Here is a 14,498-nt window from a genome sequence, read left to right as displayed (position 1 = left end):
GGTAATGTAAAAGTGCAATGAAAGATGAGAACATTGGTTTGGAAGTGAGAGTGAAGAGGAGGAAGTCTATTCATAATTAGTCTTTCTCCTTATCCTCTTAGTATATAAATGTGAGGAATAGCTTTTAATAGAAAAGGTCATTGAGCATGTGTATCCTCAGAGTAAAGTCAATTTCTGATTAAAACTTAAGGGCATAGGGGGCTTTTTTGAAAAAAAAAAAAAGAAGACAGTTCTAGAGGTCATACAATAACCATTAATGTTAATATGGGGCAACTAAGTGGTAGAAAAAAAAGAGTGCCAGTCCTGGAGTTAGTAAGACTTATCTTTATCAGTTCAAATACAGCTTCAGACTAGCTATATGAGACTGAGCAAATCACTTAGCCCTATTTGTGTTAATTTCTCATTTTTAAAATGAATTGGAGCAGGAAATGGCAAACCAAACTAGTATCCTTGTCAAGAAAACCCTTAATAGGGTCATGAAAAATAGGGCTTTGCAAAACAAAGTGAACAACTAATAATATGTGTAAATCAAAAAGAAGCAGATCTGTGATGACAAGGTTCATTTTAATGATTATATAGATTCTAAAGGAAATAATAGGGGAAATAATGATATTTGCAACTAATTAGTGAGACTGGATGACCAGTATTTGAAAACATGTGCAAGAGAAGGTTTGGTGTGGCATGTCAACAAAACTTCACATTGCAGTGGCTTATCCAGGGAGGTAACAATGAGAGTCAGATATCTTGTGATAATTAGAGTGGTGACAATAAAAATAAAGAGAACTTGATAACTTGTTTCATATAAAGGAAGAATGAGAGCAATGAAAAAAGAACAAAGTCAAACCACAGAAACTAGGGACTCAAAATGTTGAAGTTAAAGACTTGAAATAACTACAGATATTCCTGAAGGGAGGAGATAGAATCAAAGTATGAGCAATAGTGACAGAGCCTGATGTCAAAGCTACTGAGCACAGGCTGTGACAAGGAGCAAAAAAGATCAAATAATGTAAAAGGTGAAACTGAAAAAAAAAAAAAAAAACTTCTTAAAATAGATATTGGTTCCAAAGCAGACAAGTATTCTTAATGGGAGCAAAATCCAGCTGCTCACTAAAGATGTCACTGTCTTACAAGCAATTTTTATGTAATTCTGAAAGATAAAATCTTGGGCTGGGTACATAGTGATTCTAAATCAGCACAACAATGATTATTTTCCTATTTTTTTTTTTTTACTAAGAATAAACTTAAGCAAAAAGGTTTGATTTGTATCAACATGCAACATCTTTTGTGTATCTACACAAATATAGTAAAATAACAGTAATGTTTGATTAATTCTTTGATGACCTTAATGATAAAGTATGGTTTAAAAAATAGTTAATTGATTTTTTTCATATAATAGTAGATTTTTCAGTTTGTTTCTAAAATTCCATTTTTTTCTTGAAAATATTTTTTTGTTATTGTTGGCTGGAGAGAAGAAAAGAAAAGAGACACTTTTCCATCATATTTAGATGTCATATAATTATAGAAAGAGAGACAAATGTGACTATGCAAAGTAAGCCAATAGTCTTTCTTTTAAAAAATTATTTTTAATTTGTGGAACAAGATTCTCTATAACATACTACAATAAAAATGTTATATGTGAAACCAAATCTATTAGGCATACCTTGATAATACTTTCAAATATACCACAAAATTATCATGTAAATTTCTTTTTTTTTCCCTTTTTTCTTTTTTTTGGCCACAGCCTTGTCAAAACATTATGGATATATCCTCAAAATTAATTCTGTTAGTTGAACAAATGAATTTATCCAATAGAGATGTCAGGGAATACAAGAGCTGTTTAACTGACAATTTATATCATTCATTTCTACTTTTGTTCTCATTTATATAACTAACTACTTTTAAAAGTACAAAGATTAAAGGGGAGAAAGATGGAGAGAGATTTGATTCAGAATCAAGCATTTAAATCATATCATATGGATCAGAGGTTCAGAGCTGGAAGGGACCACATAGGTGTTTTTCAGCTTTTGCAAATGAGACAACTAAGTAATAGAAAGGTTAAATAACATATCTAGGGTTATATAACTTGCAAATGAGGTGATGCATAAATTAGAGTTATCCTCATTCCAAATCTAGTACCTTATCTATTGATCTTGATTCAAGTTTCAATGTCTTACTATACTGGCTATGTGTCTCTAGGAAAATCACTTAATCTCCTAGAGCACAAGTTGTTCTTTAAGCTCTAAATTGAGCTTTAAACTCTATAAATTGAAGAGAAGGTCTGTATTGATAAGCAAGTTCCTTTTTGGGACCTCTCATGCCATTAAATTCATACACACATACAACACATCATAGAAACTGTTCCCAACATTTTCTTTTTCCTGCTAATTTCTACCCTATCCATAGTTATAGATAATTCATTGAAAAGGCAGAGACTATTTAACAGGAGCTTCAACTTCCTTCCTTTATTCTTCAAAAGTTTCCAGCAAAATTATTTCCTCCTTTTTTTTAATTTCCTGTTACAGGGGAAAAGGTTCTTTAGTTGAATATTGCTCAATGTTTTGATCCTTTTGTATACCCCCTTTACATTGAGTTCTTTTACAATCTCATTTACTCATGGCTTTGATTCCATTCACTGTATGCATATATGGTGCCCAACTCTACATTTTCATTTTTATTCCTTCATGTCTCTCTAGATCTATATCTTTAAATCCCTATGGGATATCTTAATCTGGATATTTTATCAGTATATAAAGCTCAATGTATTCTTTCTTTCTTTTGTACCTCTTGTCTGCTTTCCTTCATTTTTCTCAATCCATCATATTTAAAAATATTTGCTAACATAAAACATTAATAACCTAATTTTCAAATGCGTAATTCAAAATCAACAGAAGCATAGACACTGGTACATTGATGAAGACACATACATACATATCTATATCTATAGTAATGTACATGCATTTTTATACTCTTATGCATGTACAATGTGCTTATTGGTAGACACAATAAAAGTTGGATAACATAATTGCTATTCTACTGGAATTCCTGGTCTAGTAGGGGTTTAAGAAAAATAAAGGCAACTATTCTACTCTATTACATAAATTATATGTAATCAAGTTCAATGTGAGATCCAAATGGGAAAGTCATTACCATCCGGGGCACCAGAGAAGATTTCACGCAGGAGATGTTATTTGAATTAAATTTTAAAGAATAGTTAGCAATTTAGCAGACAAAGAAAAATGGAGAGGGATTTCCAAGACATGGAGAATATTTTGAAATAGTCATAGAAGGAAGAGACTGTATCACACATTCTATGACTACATTTACACTGGAGCATAGTTAGCTCACAGAAAAATGTTATAGGACAGCTGCAAATCTAAGGTAGCTTGAGATTTTGAATATTCTTAAAATTCCAGAGTATTCTTAAACTACTAGAAAAAAGGAATTTTTATTCTAGGCAACAGATTTTAAGAACAGAGAAGTGGTATAATTAGATCTTTATAGAAGAAAGATTATTTTCACATCACAATGGAATATAGATGTAATGAAGAAAACAAGAGAGTCAGAGGAACTTATAAGGAAGTTATTACAGTAATTCAGGTGGAAGTAATGTGTGATTGCATTACAGTGGTGACAGTGTGGTTTAAGAGGAAAGGATGGTTGTGGGAAGTGGTGTGGAGGTGGAATTGTTATAACACAGTAACTAACTGGACATGAGAATCAAGGAAAAGGAAAGGGTCAAAGATAATTTCAAGGTTGTAAACCTGGTTAAACAGGATGAGTAATAGTGCCACAGACAGAAATAGATCAGACTTAAATTTGCCTCTGGAATATAATGAATAATTTATAGCCACATCATCAAAATTTTATTAAATATTAAATAGAAGTATTTTAAAATAAAGCAATACTTTGAATTCATAATATTTTAAAAATACTTTAAATTGTCAGTGAGGTGGCATAATAGAGTATTAGGACTGGAGAAGATTCATCTTCTTGAGTTCTAATATGGTCTCAGATATTTACTAATCATGAGACTCTGAACAAGTTACTTAACCCTGTTTGCTTAAGTTTCCTCACCTACAAAATAAACTGGAGAAGGAAATTGCCTACTATTACAATATCTTTGCCAAGAAAATGCCAAAGAGGATCATAAAGTTATCAGACACAACTGAAAGACTGAATAACAACAAAAACTATAACAATAAATATTTTAAAAAACTAAAAAAAATCCATTAAATATCCTCTTTTTTTCTAGATTAGATAGAAAATGTATAGTGATGATACTTTAGATCTCTTTTATATATATATATATATATCATTTTTATTGTGGCTTTTTATTTAATTTGAAAGGAAAACACAATAAGATGCTATATATCATCTGACAACAAGTAGAACATCTGGAGGTTACCTCTAATTTTCTTCTACCTAAATCCTGAAAGTCAGTCTAGAGAGCGATATACACAAATAGAGGTATGACCAATGATTTTAGGATAAATGTAAAAATCATGCATGACATTGGGAAAACTGAAAGAAACTTTATATCCTATATAGATTTTAATCTGTTTTCTGTGGAGAGTAAGATAAAGTAATGAATTTTTTAAAAAATCCCAATACTAACACTTGCTCACTGGTGACACATAAGAAAACATGAATGATGTATGATCAACCCCAAAGCTGTTATGGATAAATACAGTGTCTCCAAAATGCTGGGAGAGTTTTAAGCCAATAAAGTTAGATTTTAAAACAGTAAGCTTAAGACTCTATCAAGATTTTGGGGAAACCCTGCAAATGTTTCAATACTTCTAAGGATCCCTAATCTCACATTGTATAAACTAAGGTAGATCACAATTCATTCAGACCTTCCTATCCTGTGTACTTCATGATTTTCATATGATCTCCAAAGAGGTTTTATTCAAAGAGCTAGAGAACATCCTCTTATGTTTATTTATTTGTTTGCTTGTTTCAGCATTCCATGTATTCCAGTGCAACATGTGACTTATCCATCTGTTGTCTCTCCGTCTTGCTATGACTAGCCTGTCTCCTTCTTTTTTAGTCATCTCACATATTGAAAACATCAGTATTCTCTCAGTGAGCCTATCTGGTTATGAATCATGGAATAGCACCATGATCTCAGAAGAATCAGAAATTGTAGGTGACCCAAAGGACAATGAAAAAATTTGTTGTGGGCATAAAAAGGTTGCTGCCAACAATAGCCCATATGTATGAATAAACCCATAAGTCATCATCAAGGACATATGTGACATGTATAGAGTGTCCCAAATGTCTTAGTACAGTTTTAATTTACAAGAGTTAAAAACTTCATGGACATTTGAGACACCCTGTATAAATAGGTAGAGAAGAGAAAAGATAATGTGGAGGTAAAATTTGCAAATGCTTATCTTTATTATTCAAGTATCATTTACTATTTCACTAAATGTTTGTGAATTTTGGAATTTTGTCCTGTTATGTAAAATAAAACCAATTACTTTCTAAGTTAGAAAGCATACAAATATATAAGACTCAAAGACTGTTGTACAATAGGTTTCCAAATCTGACATAAATTAGAATAGTTTTCAACTAAGTAGTAAGCAGCAGAGTTTTGGAGAAATTGTGTCTAACCTTTGAAATAGGAATAATCATGTTATTATGTTCTTGTTTGTCTTTTGCTTTTGTACTAGTTGGCTCTTGGAATTTGTGTGTCAAGCAAATGGATACACATGACAGAGACTAATTGGAATATCTATTTAATATATCTGTCTTTTTTTTTAGTTCTCAAGAAATAGAGAAAAAAACAGTTTTTTGACTTGAAGGTCATCTATAAATATCTTAAAATACTTTAATACTAATTAAGTACTCTGTGTGAGTGTGTGTGTATATGTATATGTGTGTATGTGTATGAGTGTGTATGTGTAAAACTTAGGAGGAGATAGCTATTTTTATGATAAAACTGTCAGAATTCATGTGATGGATGGAGTAATTTTACAATCAGCATATTTATATTTTTTCAAACATATATTAATTGTAAATTAACATCCATAAATATATGCAATACAAATTTATTCCTATCAATAAAACTCATTCACTAAATTTTGTCTATGAAAGATAAATTTTATAACCTCATGTATATATTAACATTTCAAAACCATCCATTTTAATTTTGAGTATAGAACATGTTTGTTTGAATTATCAAGACATGTTGAAAAGCAATGTAAAAAGGCAATGATTTAAAGTTACTATAGACATCTGAATATCATAGCATTCTTATTACCTGAGTTATTTCAAAATTGTCTGACATCTTGTTATAACCAACCATTAATTTTTTTTTTTTTTTTACCAATATCACTTCTGCCACTGAGAAGTGATAAAACAATTTACCACTCATCTCTTCCAATCTATTAGTGCAACTTCCACATAATTGACTTTTAGAATAGATAAGATTCTTGAGTTGTGGGGGGAAAAGATCTATACTTCAATTAGGAGAGAAAAAGAAAGTCCTAAAAATTAAAGACCTACAATTTTACTTCTATACATAGAATAATCTTGGAACAAATATATATTTTTTATATTATAGCTTTTTATTTACAAGATATATGCATGGGTATTTTTTCAGCATTGACAGTTGCAAAACCTTTTGTTCCAACTTTTCCCCTCTTTCCCCCAGATGAACAAATAATTTTTTTTTAAAAATTACAAACATATTTGGGATGTGTTGGTTTAAATTTTGTTAAAGTTATGGTTATAGACTATGTGTGAAATGAAATTTTAATTATACATATAGTTTTCACACTTCTGACTTCAAGTCCATTTTCAGAAATGTCTTTCTCTCTGTGACCCATTTAAGGTTTTCTTTTCCTTTTCCAGATCATTTTACAGATAAGGAAATTGAGGCAAATAGGATGAAATGACTTACCCAGGGGCACAGGGCTAGTAAATATCTAAGGCAGATTTGAATTAAGGAAGGTGAATCTTTCTAACTCCAGGACTAAATCTCTCTCCGCTATGTCACGTAGCTTTCCTATTCTACCTAGTTGCCTCTAAACTTGTGATTATATGTGATTATATATATATTTGGAAAAGACAATGCATTGACAATTACATGGCCCTAATTTTTGGAGACCAGACTTGTTTTAGGGGAAGAAGATAAAACTGATACATTGGCACAGTGGGGATCACAAGAGAATTACTATAATCTAGTACTTAAATCTGTTCCCAAAACCAAATTCACCTCAAAATTCACCACTCATGATAGAGAAATAAGTCTGGAAGTAGGAAGATTCATCTTCTTGAGTTCAAATCTGACCTCAAACACTGACTGTGTGATTCTAAGCACATCACTTTACTTTGTTTGCTTCAGCTTCCTCATTTGTAAAATAAGCTGGAGAAGGAAATGGAAAACAACCTCTTCACCAAGAAACCTCTCCAAAAGAGGTTACAAAGAGTTGAACGTGTCTGAAAAACCTAAACAATAATACTTCCCTATTTCTGTCAAATGATATCACTATTCTTTAAATTATCTAAAACTATGACCTCAATGTCATCCTTAACTTCTAAGTTCTACCTCATATTATATATAGATCTAATCAATAGCAAAATTTTATCTTTTCTATCTCTACATTTTCTCTTACAAATACATCTGCCCACTTAAGTGAACTCACCTACTTACCATTTTAGTTCAGGTCCTTAACATCTCTTACCTTGAAGATTTGAATAGACTCCAAGTTAGTCTCCATTCTTAACTTTTTCCCACTGTAATCCATCTTCCACACAGATGCCAAAATGATTTTCCCAGAACACAGTTCTGATCTTATCACTTCTCCTATCAACACACTCATGTTCCTTCCTATTATCACAAGTATCAAATACAAATTTTCTGTTTGCCTTTTAATGTCCTTTACCACCTGCTCCCAACCTATCTTTCATGTCTTATTATACATTACATCACTTCACATACTCTATGATCTAGTTAAATTGGTTTTCCTACTGTTGCTCATGTGTGGGATTCCATTTCCCATTCCTCTAATGTCCTTTCTTGGTTCTTCAACTGTTTTTTGTGTCTATGCCAGAACTCAGATCAAACAAATACTAATTTCAACACGAGTCCTTTTCTGAGTTTTCCATTTGTTAGTGCCTTCCCCAAATTCCCTTTGTTTTGTATTTATGTACATATATATGTTTATCTATGTATCTATGAATATATATCTAATTTATATGTATAATATCATCTGTACATTTTTTTACTTCTAATAAAATGCAGTCTTTTAAATATAGAAATCATTTTATTTTGCCAGTTATCTCAGCAAATAGCACAGTTCTTTTCACATAGGTGGCATTTAATAAATGCTAATGATTGATTGATTATTTATATCACATTTTGTCTAAGACACATGAAATTTAAAAAGAAAAAAAAGGCTTCATTTTCCTCCTATATAAAATGAAAGTGTTTTACCTAACGTATTTTAAAGTACCTTTTAGCTTTGATTCTATTGTCCTGCAATCTTCTGGCTGAATACTAAGAACAAATAAGATGTGCACATTTGCAGATGCACATGTATGTTTATGTGTTATTATTTCATGTTAGAAAAATCTGTGAATTTTTAAGTTTTTAAATATATTTTCAAAAATATGATTTAATTTATAATTAATCATTTTCATGGGTTACTTTAAAAGATGTTTATTTTATTCCAAATTCTTTTGAATGTAGGTCACTGTTAATCAGTCAAATAAGTTTTTATCCATGATTTTATGTAGCATTTACCAATGTTTTGCCCTTCTACATATACTGTTTTGTATGGCATATTCAGTACTGAGATTGAAGTTACTTCATAAAAAATAGTTTTAAGTATTGTAAAACTGACATTCTAGTGTAGAAATAGTTTATTTGCAATTAAATATGTATGGTGCTTAAGTGTATAAATTAAAATAATATAAAATACACAAATAATTATTCATTCATTTATTTGTTTATGTTAAGAAATTGTATGCATTATCTACCCAAGAGATCATGTTAATATCCAAACTCAATTAAAATAATCTTTTAAATTTTACTCTGTAGACTCTCCACTATAAAATATATATTTTTTTCAGATCCCACTATCCTGAGATCAAAAAACATTGGGATGCCATACTGTATTTAGTTCTTGGCTTATGAGGGCTCAATCACAGCTTCAGCATCTTTCCCAAAATACTACATTTCTATAAATTCACCAGCATATAATAGTGGTTTGTGAGCATGGTCTTACTATTAAGATTCAGTGGTAATTATATTTAACTGAGAAAGACAACAAATATATTTAAATTCATTCTTATTACCATCATAAATTTCAATGCAAAGATTCGTTTGAAATTTTTACATTTTCACATCCAATACTTTTTAAAATAAAAACTCAAAGACCAAGTTATAATTAATATAACTTGGTCTTTGAGTTTGTATGTTATTGTTATAATAATATAAATTAAAATGAAAAATAATCAATGGCCTATAATATTTTCTTTTGTGATTAGGTTATATAATTGATACTATGTTATAGTCAGTAGTTAACACAGGCATCAACTTTTCTTGAGTATTCATTAGTTTGATAGTTTCATTCTTTCAAATAGGTGCTTTAAAAATGTCATAGCACATAGTTCTTGTGATTTTGAAATAGTCCTTTTCATAATAATATATACTTATTTCAAAAGCTGGTAAAATTTATAGTATAAAAGTAATTAGTAGCTTTCTGATTACTTCTTTAATTTGACAATTACAAAATAAAGTGAAGCAATTGGAAATATAACTCTTTAATTTACTCTGACATTTTAAATATATTAATTCTATAACAACTTTTTCATAAAAAATGTCTAAAGTTGTAATAAATGTCAGGTATACATGATAGGATACCAGACTAGGCATGAGGAAAATATAAGCTTGACTATTGCCTGAACTCTTAATAGCTATATAACTCTGATTAAGTTCATTTAACCCCTCAGCCTCAATTTCTATGTCCCTAAATTAGGGGTAATAATGGTACCTACATTTGTATATAAATTCTTTGGCAGAATAAAATGAGGGGTCATTTTGATATGGTTCCATTTTGTAATATGACAAGTAATAGTCATTCATATGTACTTCTGCTGAATCTAGGCTGGCACAAAATGTCTTTCCTTGATTAGATGAAAGCTTCTTTTTTTCCTGCCTTTAATTAGTTCTGTCATTTGAGAACTACATTTTTTTTTTCAGTATAGGTTTCAATGTGTTCTACATGAGTGGGCAATCACTCCCTCACTCTCCTAACTCTAAGATGAACATTGTTCTAGAATAGTATTTATCTGTCATTCCTCCTATAATATATGGGAATGATGATGTCTTAGAGATTCAGAATAAAAGGCACTTTCCTTAGTTCTAAAAGGGGAAGGGCAGCAAACATTTGATTTGCTCATGCTAACTTATTCCTACCAAATACAGGCAGTATAACCAACAATAACAGACAGTTGGCATTCCTCTTTAACAAAATAAGAAGAAAACATGAAACATAAATCAGATAAGTTTTACATATTAGAATAGACCAATGAATACACAAAAATAACTGAGTTCTGAATCTACATAAGGGAAGAAAACAAATTCACTCTTGGGATTCCATAAAGTTGCTATTCTTAGAATTTGGGGACCTGCTTCCTCATAATTTTGCAGCTCCAAAGTGACTTTCTGCATACCCTCACAATTTCACCTTATTTCTCAAACACCCTTTGATCTTCTTTCAACAATCTATGAATTTCAAGATGTCCATTTTCCACTTATTAAAATATTCATCATTGTAGGTTCAACGGTGTTTTAGTCAATAAGAACTCATACAATGCCCCTCTTCTATTTCTATGGAGCATCAAATATGCCACAATGGTATTCTTTAGGAAACCACCAAGTTTGGATTGTAGAAAGTTATATAGTGAAACAATATTAGTCCCACAAAAGCACAAAGGACAGGACAGTAGAAAAGAAAAAGCAATGCCAATAACTAACAAACCATTCATGAATCAAACAAAGACCTTCAATCATACCTGGAATTTGAAGGGATTGCTATTGATTCCTCAGTTGTGTAATATATGTTTCTTAAAGTGGGAAGAACAGTGAGAATACTAGTACCTTCTTAGCTGCTATTTCAATGAAGAAAAAAATTAAACCTTGTAAATCAGACAACAATCATATCTTAAAAATTTATGATGTGCTAGATACTAAGTTATTGGGAATTCAAATAAAGACAAACATAGTTTACATGTTAATGTAAGAAGATGGAGGGGAGAGGGCAAATCCTAGCAGCTAGGGAGATTAGGGAAGATCTCCTACAAAAAAAAGAAAGGGCTTAAAATAATGGGATTCTGACTTTTGATCTCTAGCCTGACCATTGTCCTCAGTCCAAACCTGCCCTCAGCCAAACCTGTCCTCAGCCCAAATTCCACAGAATTCCTTAATCATTTCTTGACAAATAGACTAGCATGCCCTGTAACCACATAAAACATACTAGCTATGTCACATGCCAATAAGAAAGAAGCACCAATTGAATGTAAAACAGGGTATTGTACCACAAACTTAAATAAATCTTTCCCCAAACATGGCACCTTTCTTTGCTATCCTTTGGGTTCATTTATGACAAAGTTAAACTACCCCTACCCAATGGGTTTTTCTGTATGCATTCTGGATAACTACATATGTAGTTTCATTAAGATTTTAAGACCTTCCCACATTAGCAAAATCCTCCTGTAACCTCCTTGTGACATAATCAAATTCCATAAATATATATGTCTTGCTTTGTTGAGCTGCAAACTTTAAATCTGCTAATTTCATTGCCCACTCTGTGCATGATTATTATTTTTTTATTATAGTTTTTTATTTACAAGATATATACACAGGTAATTTTTCAGCATTGACAGTTGCAAATCCTTTTGTTCCAACTTTTTCCTTCCTTCCCCCCACCCAGTTAGTTAATAGTAGGAGGAGATGGCTCAGTGGGTAGAACACCAGCCCTGAAGTCAGGAGGATCTGAGTTCAAATCCAGCCTCAGAGACTTAACAATTCTTAGTTGTGTGACCATGGGCAAGTCACTTAACCCCAACTGCCTCAGCAAAAAGCAAAAAGAAGAAGAGAAACAAACAGAAAAAAAAAAAGGTCATTGCAATGGCAAAAGCAAGAAGTCTCTCCTCCCCTTCCTTTTTCACTCCCCTGCCTCCACCCCCCAGAATCGTCATTTCCTATACAACACATCAGGACTTGCACAAAGAGTGGCGGGGGCCATTCTTTCTCCAAGCTTATATATTAATAGAGTATGGTCCAATTACTATTTAGCCTCATGTGTTTGGGACCTCAGTGCATCAACTCAAGCCTCAGCCCATTACATCACCCCTTCCCCCAGATGGCAGGTAGACCAATACATGTTAAATATGTTAAAGTATAAGTTAAATACAATATATGTATACATGTCCAAACAGTTATTTTGCTGTACAAAAATAGTTGGACTTTGAAATAGTGTTCAATTAGCCTGTGAAAGAAATCAAAAATGCAGGCAGACAAAAATATAGGGATTGGGAATTCTATGTAATGGTTCTTAGTCATCTCCCAGAGTTCTTTTGCTGGGTGTAGCTGGTTCAGTGCATTACTGCTCCATTGGAACTGATTGGTTCATCTCATTGTTGAAGAGGGCCAGGTCCATCAGAATTGATCATATAGTATTGTTGTTGAAGTATATAATGACCTCCTGGTCCTGCTCATTTCACTCAGCATCAGTTCATGTAAGTTTCTCCAGGCCTTTCTGAAATCATCCTTGTGCATGATTCTTAATAAATGTTTTGCTTAATTTGGAGACAGCTTGCATCCTAAATTCTTTCAGAGGTGATACCACCAATAGGTTCTAAGCCAACCCCCATTTGGTCATTGTTTGGGTCTTGATTGACCTAAATTGAATGTAAATAGTGAACACTTCTGCCTTGGTCAGAAAGTCTGAAGATCTTCCCCTCCCACATCCATTTATTCATTCATTCATTTAAATTTTTTTGGAGTAGATAAAATAGAAGATTCTTCATCTCAATTGCTACCTAGTTTAAATCACTGAATAAATGTAGCCTCAGTCAAACTAAAATCTGTTGAAGCCCAAGGTCTTCCACTGCATCCAGGAAATGTTGGTCTATATCTTGTCACTGTACCCCAATGACTCTGGAAGGAAAAGTGAGGCAAGTGGCCTTACATAGGCCTTCCTCACATAAATCCAATTCACTTGCATATCATGGCATCCCCTCCTTGATGGCATGGTCCTTTTCAAGAATGAAAGACAAACAACAACTAAGATACATCTCATACCTCAAGAAAAGGATCTTAAATGGACAGAAGCAGCTACACCCAAAGAGAGGACACTGGGAAATGAATATAAACTGTTTGCATTTTTGTTTTTCTTCCCGGGTTATTTTTACCTTCTGAATCCAATTCTCCCTGTGCAACAAGAGAACTGTTCGGTTCTGCACACATATATTGTATCTAGGATATACTGTAACCTATTCAACATGTAAAGGACTGCTTGCCATCTGGGGGAGGGAGTGGAGGGAGGGAGGGGAAAAATCGGAACAGAAGTGAGTGCAAGGGATAATGCTGTAAAAAATTACCCTGGCATGGGTTCTGTCAATAAAAAAGTTATTAAAAAAAAGAAAAGAAAAGGAGCTTAAAGAATACCAGAAAAATTCAAAGGGGGAAGTGAGAAAACAGAGGATCCCAGACACCACAGAGATCCAGCGTAATGGAATGGAGACAAGAGATGTAGTGATGTATCTAAAAACATAATTGTATAGTTAGATAAAAGTTTATAGAGTAGAATGAACTGAAAGAAGCCTAGAAAGGTAGAAAGAAACAATTTTATGTATAAAAAAAACATTAAATTACAAAGAAAGAGATCTTTCCTGTATTTGATCCTGTAGAGCTAATAGGGAGCCATGGGATTTTATCGAAGTAGGTGGGAGATAATGAGGTGAAATTCTAAAACTTATGATTTAGAAAAATTATTAAAAATAAAGGCTACTAGACAGAGTAATTTAGCAAATCATCAATAAACCAAAAGAAGTAGTTTTTAGCAAATGATGAGTCAGAAAACATCATAAAAAGTTTAGAAAAGTGTAAGAGGAAGCACCAATTAATTAAAGATGTTTTTCTGAAGGAGGTTAAACATGAAATGGAAAAGATAGAGATGATAGCTGATGGGGTGGTCAGATCAAGTGAAGTTTTTTCTTTGATACTTTTTTAGGATGGTGGAGAGACATGGAGAGTGTTTTTAGGTAGGAGGAAGCAGTTAGCAGATAGTAAGAGAATGACAATTAGAGAAAGACTGAGGATAATTGTAGAAGATCAATTTGTAGAAGACAATCAGATTTCAGCTGGGACTTGAAGGAAGGGAGGGAAGAGGAAGCAGTTATGAGGAGTTGTACTAGCAATGTACTGGAGTGGTAGGATGAAGTGGGATTAAAGGTTTACGTAGAGAAGTTTATCATGGCAA

This window comes from Antechinus flavipes, chromosome 3, assembly GCF_016432865.1.
Source record: "Antechinus flavipes isolate AdamAnt ecotype Samford, QLD, Australia chromosome 3, AdamAnt_v2, whole genome shotgun sequence".
Lineage (NCBI taxonomy): Eukaryota > Metazoa > Chordata > Mammalia > Dasyuromorphia > Dasyuridae > Antechinus > Antechinus flavipes.
Note: the sequence above shows the minus strand (reverse complement) of the source record.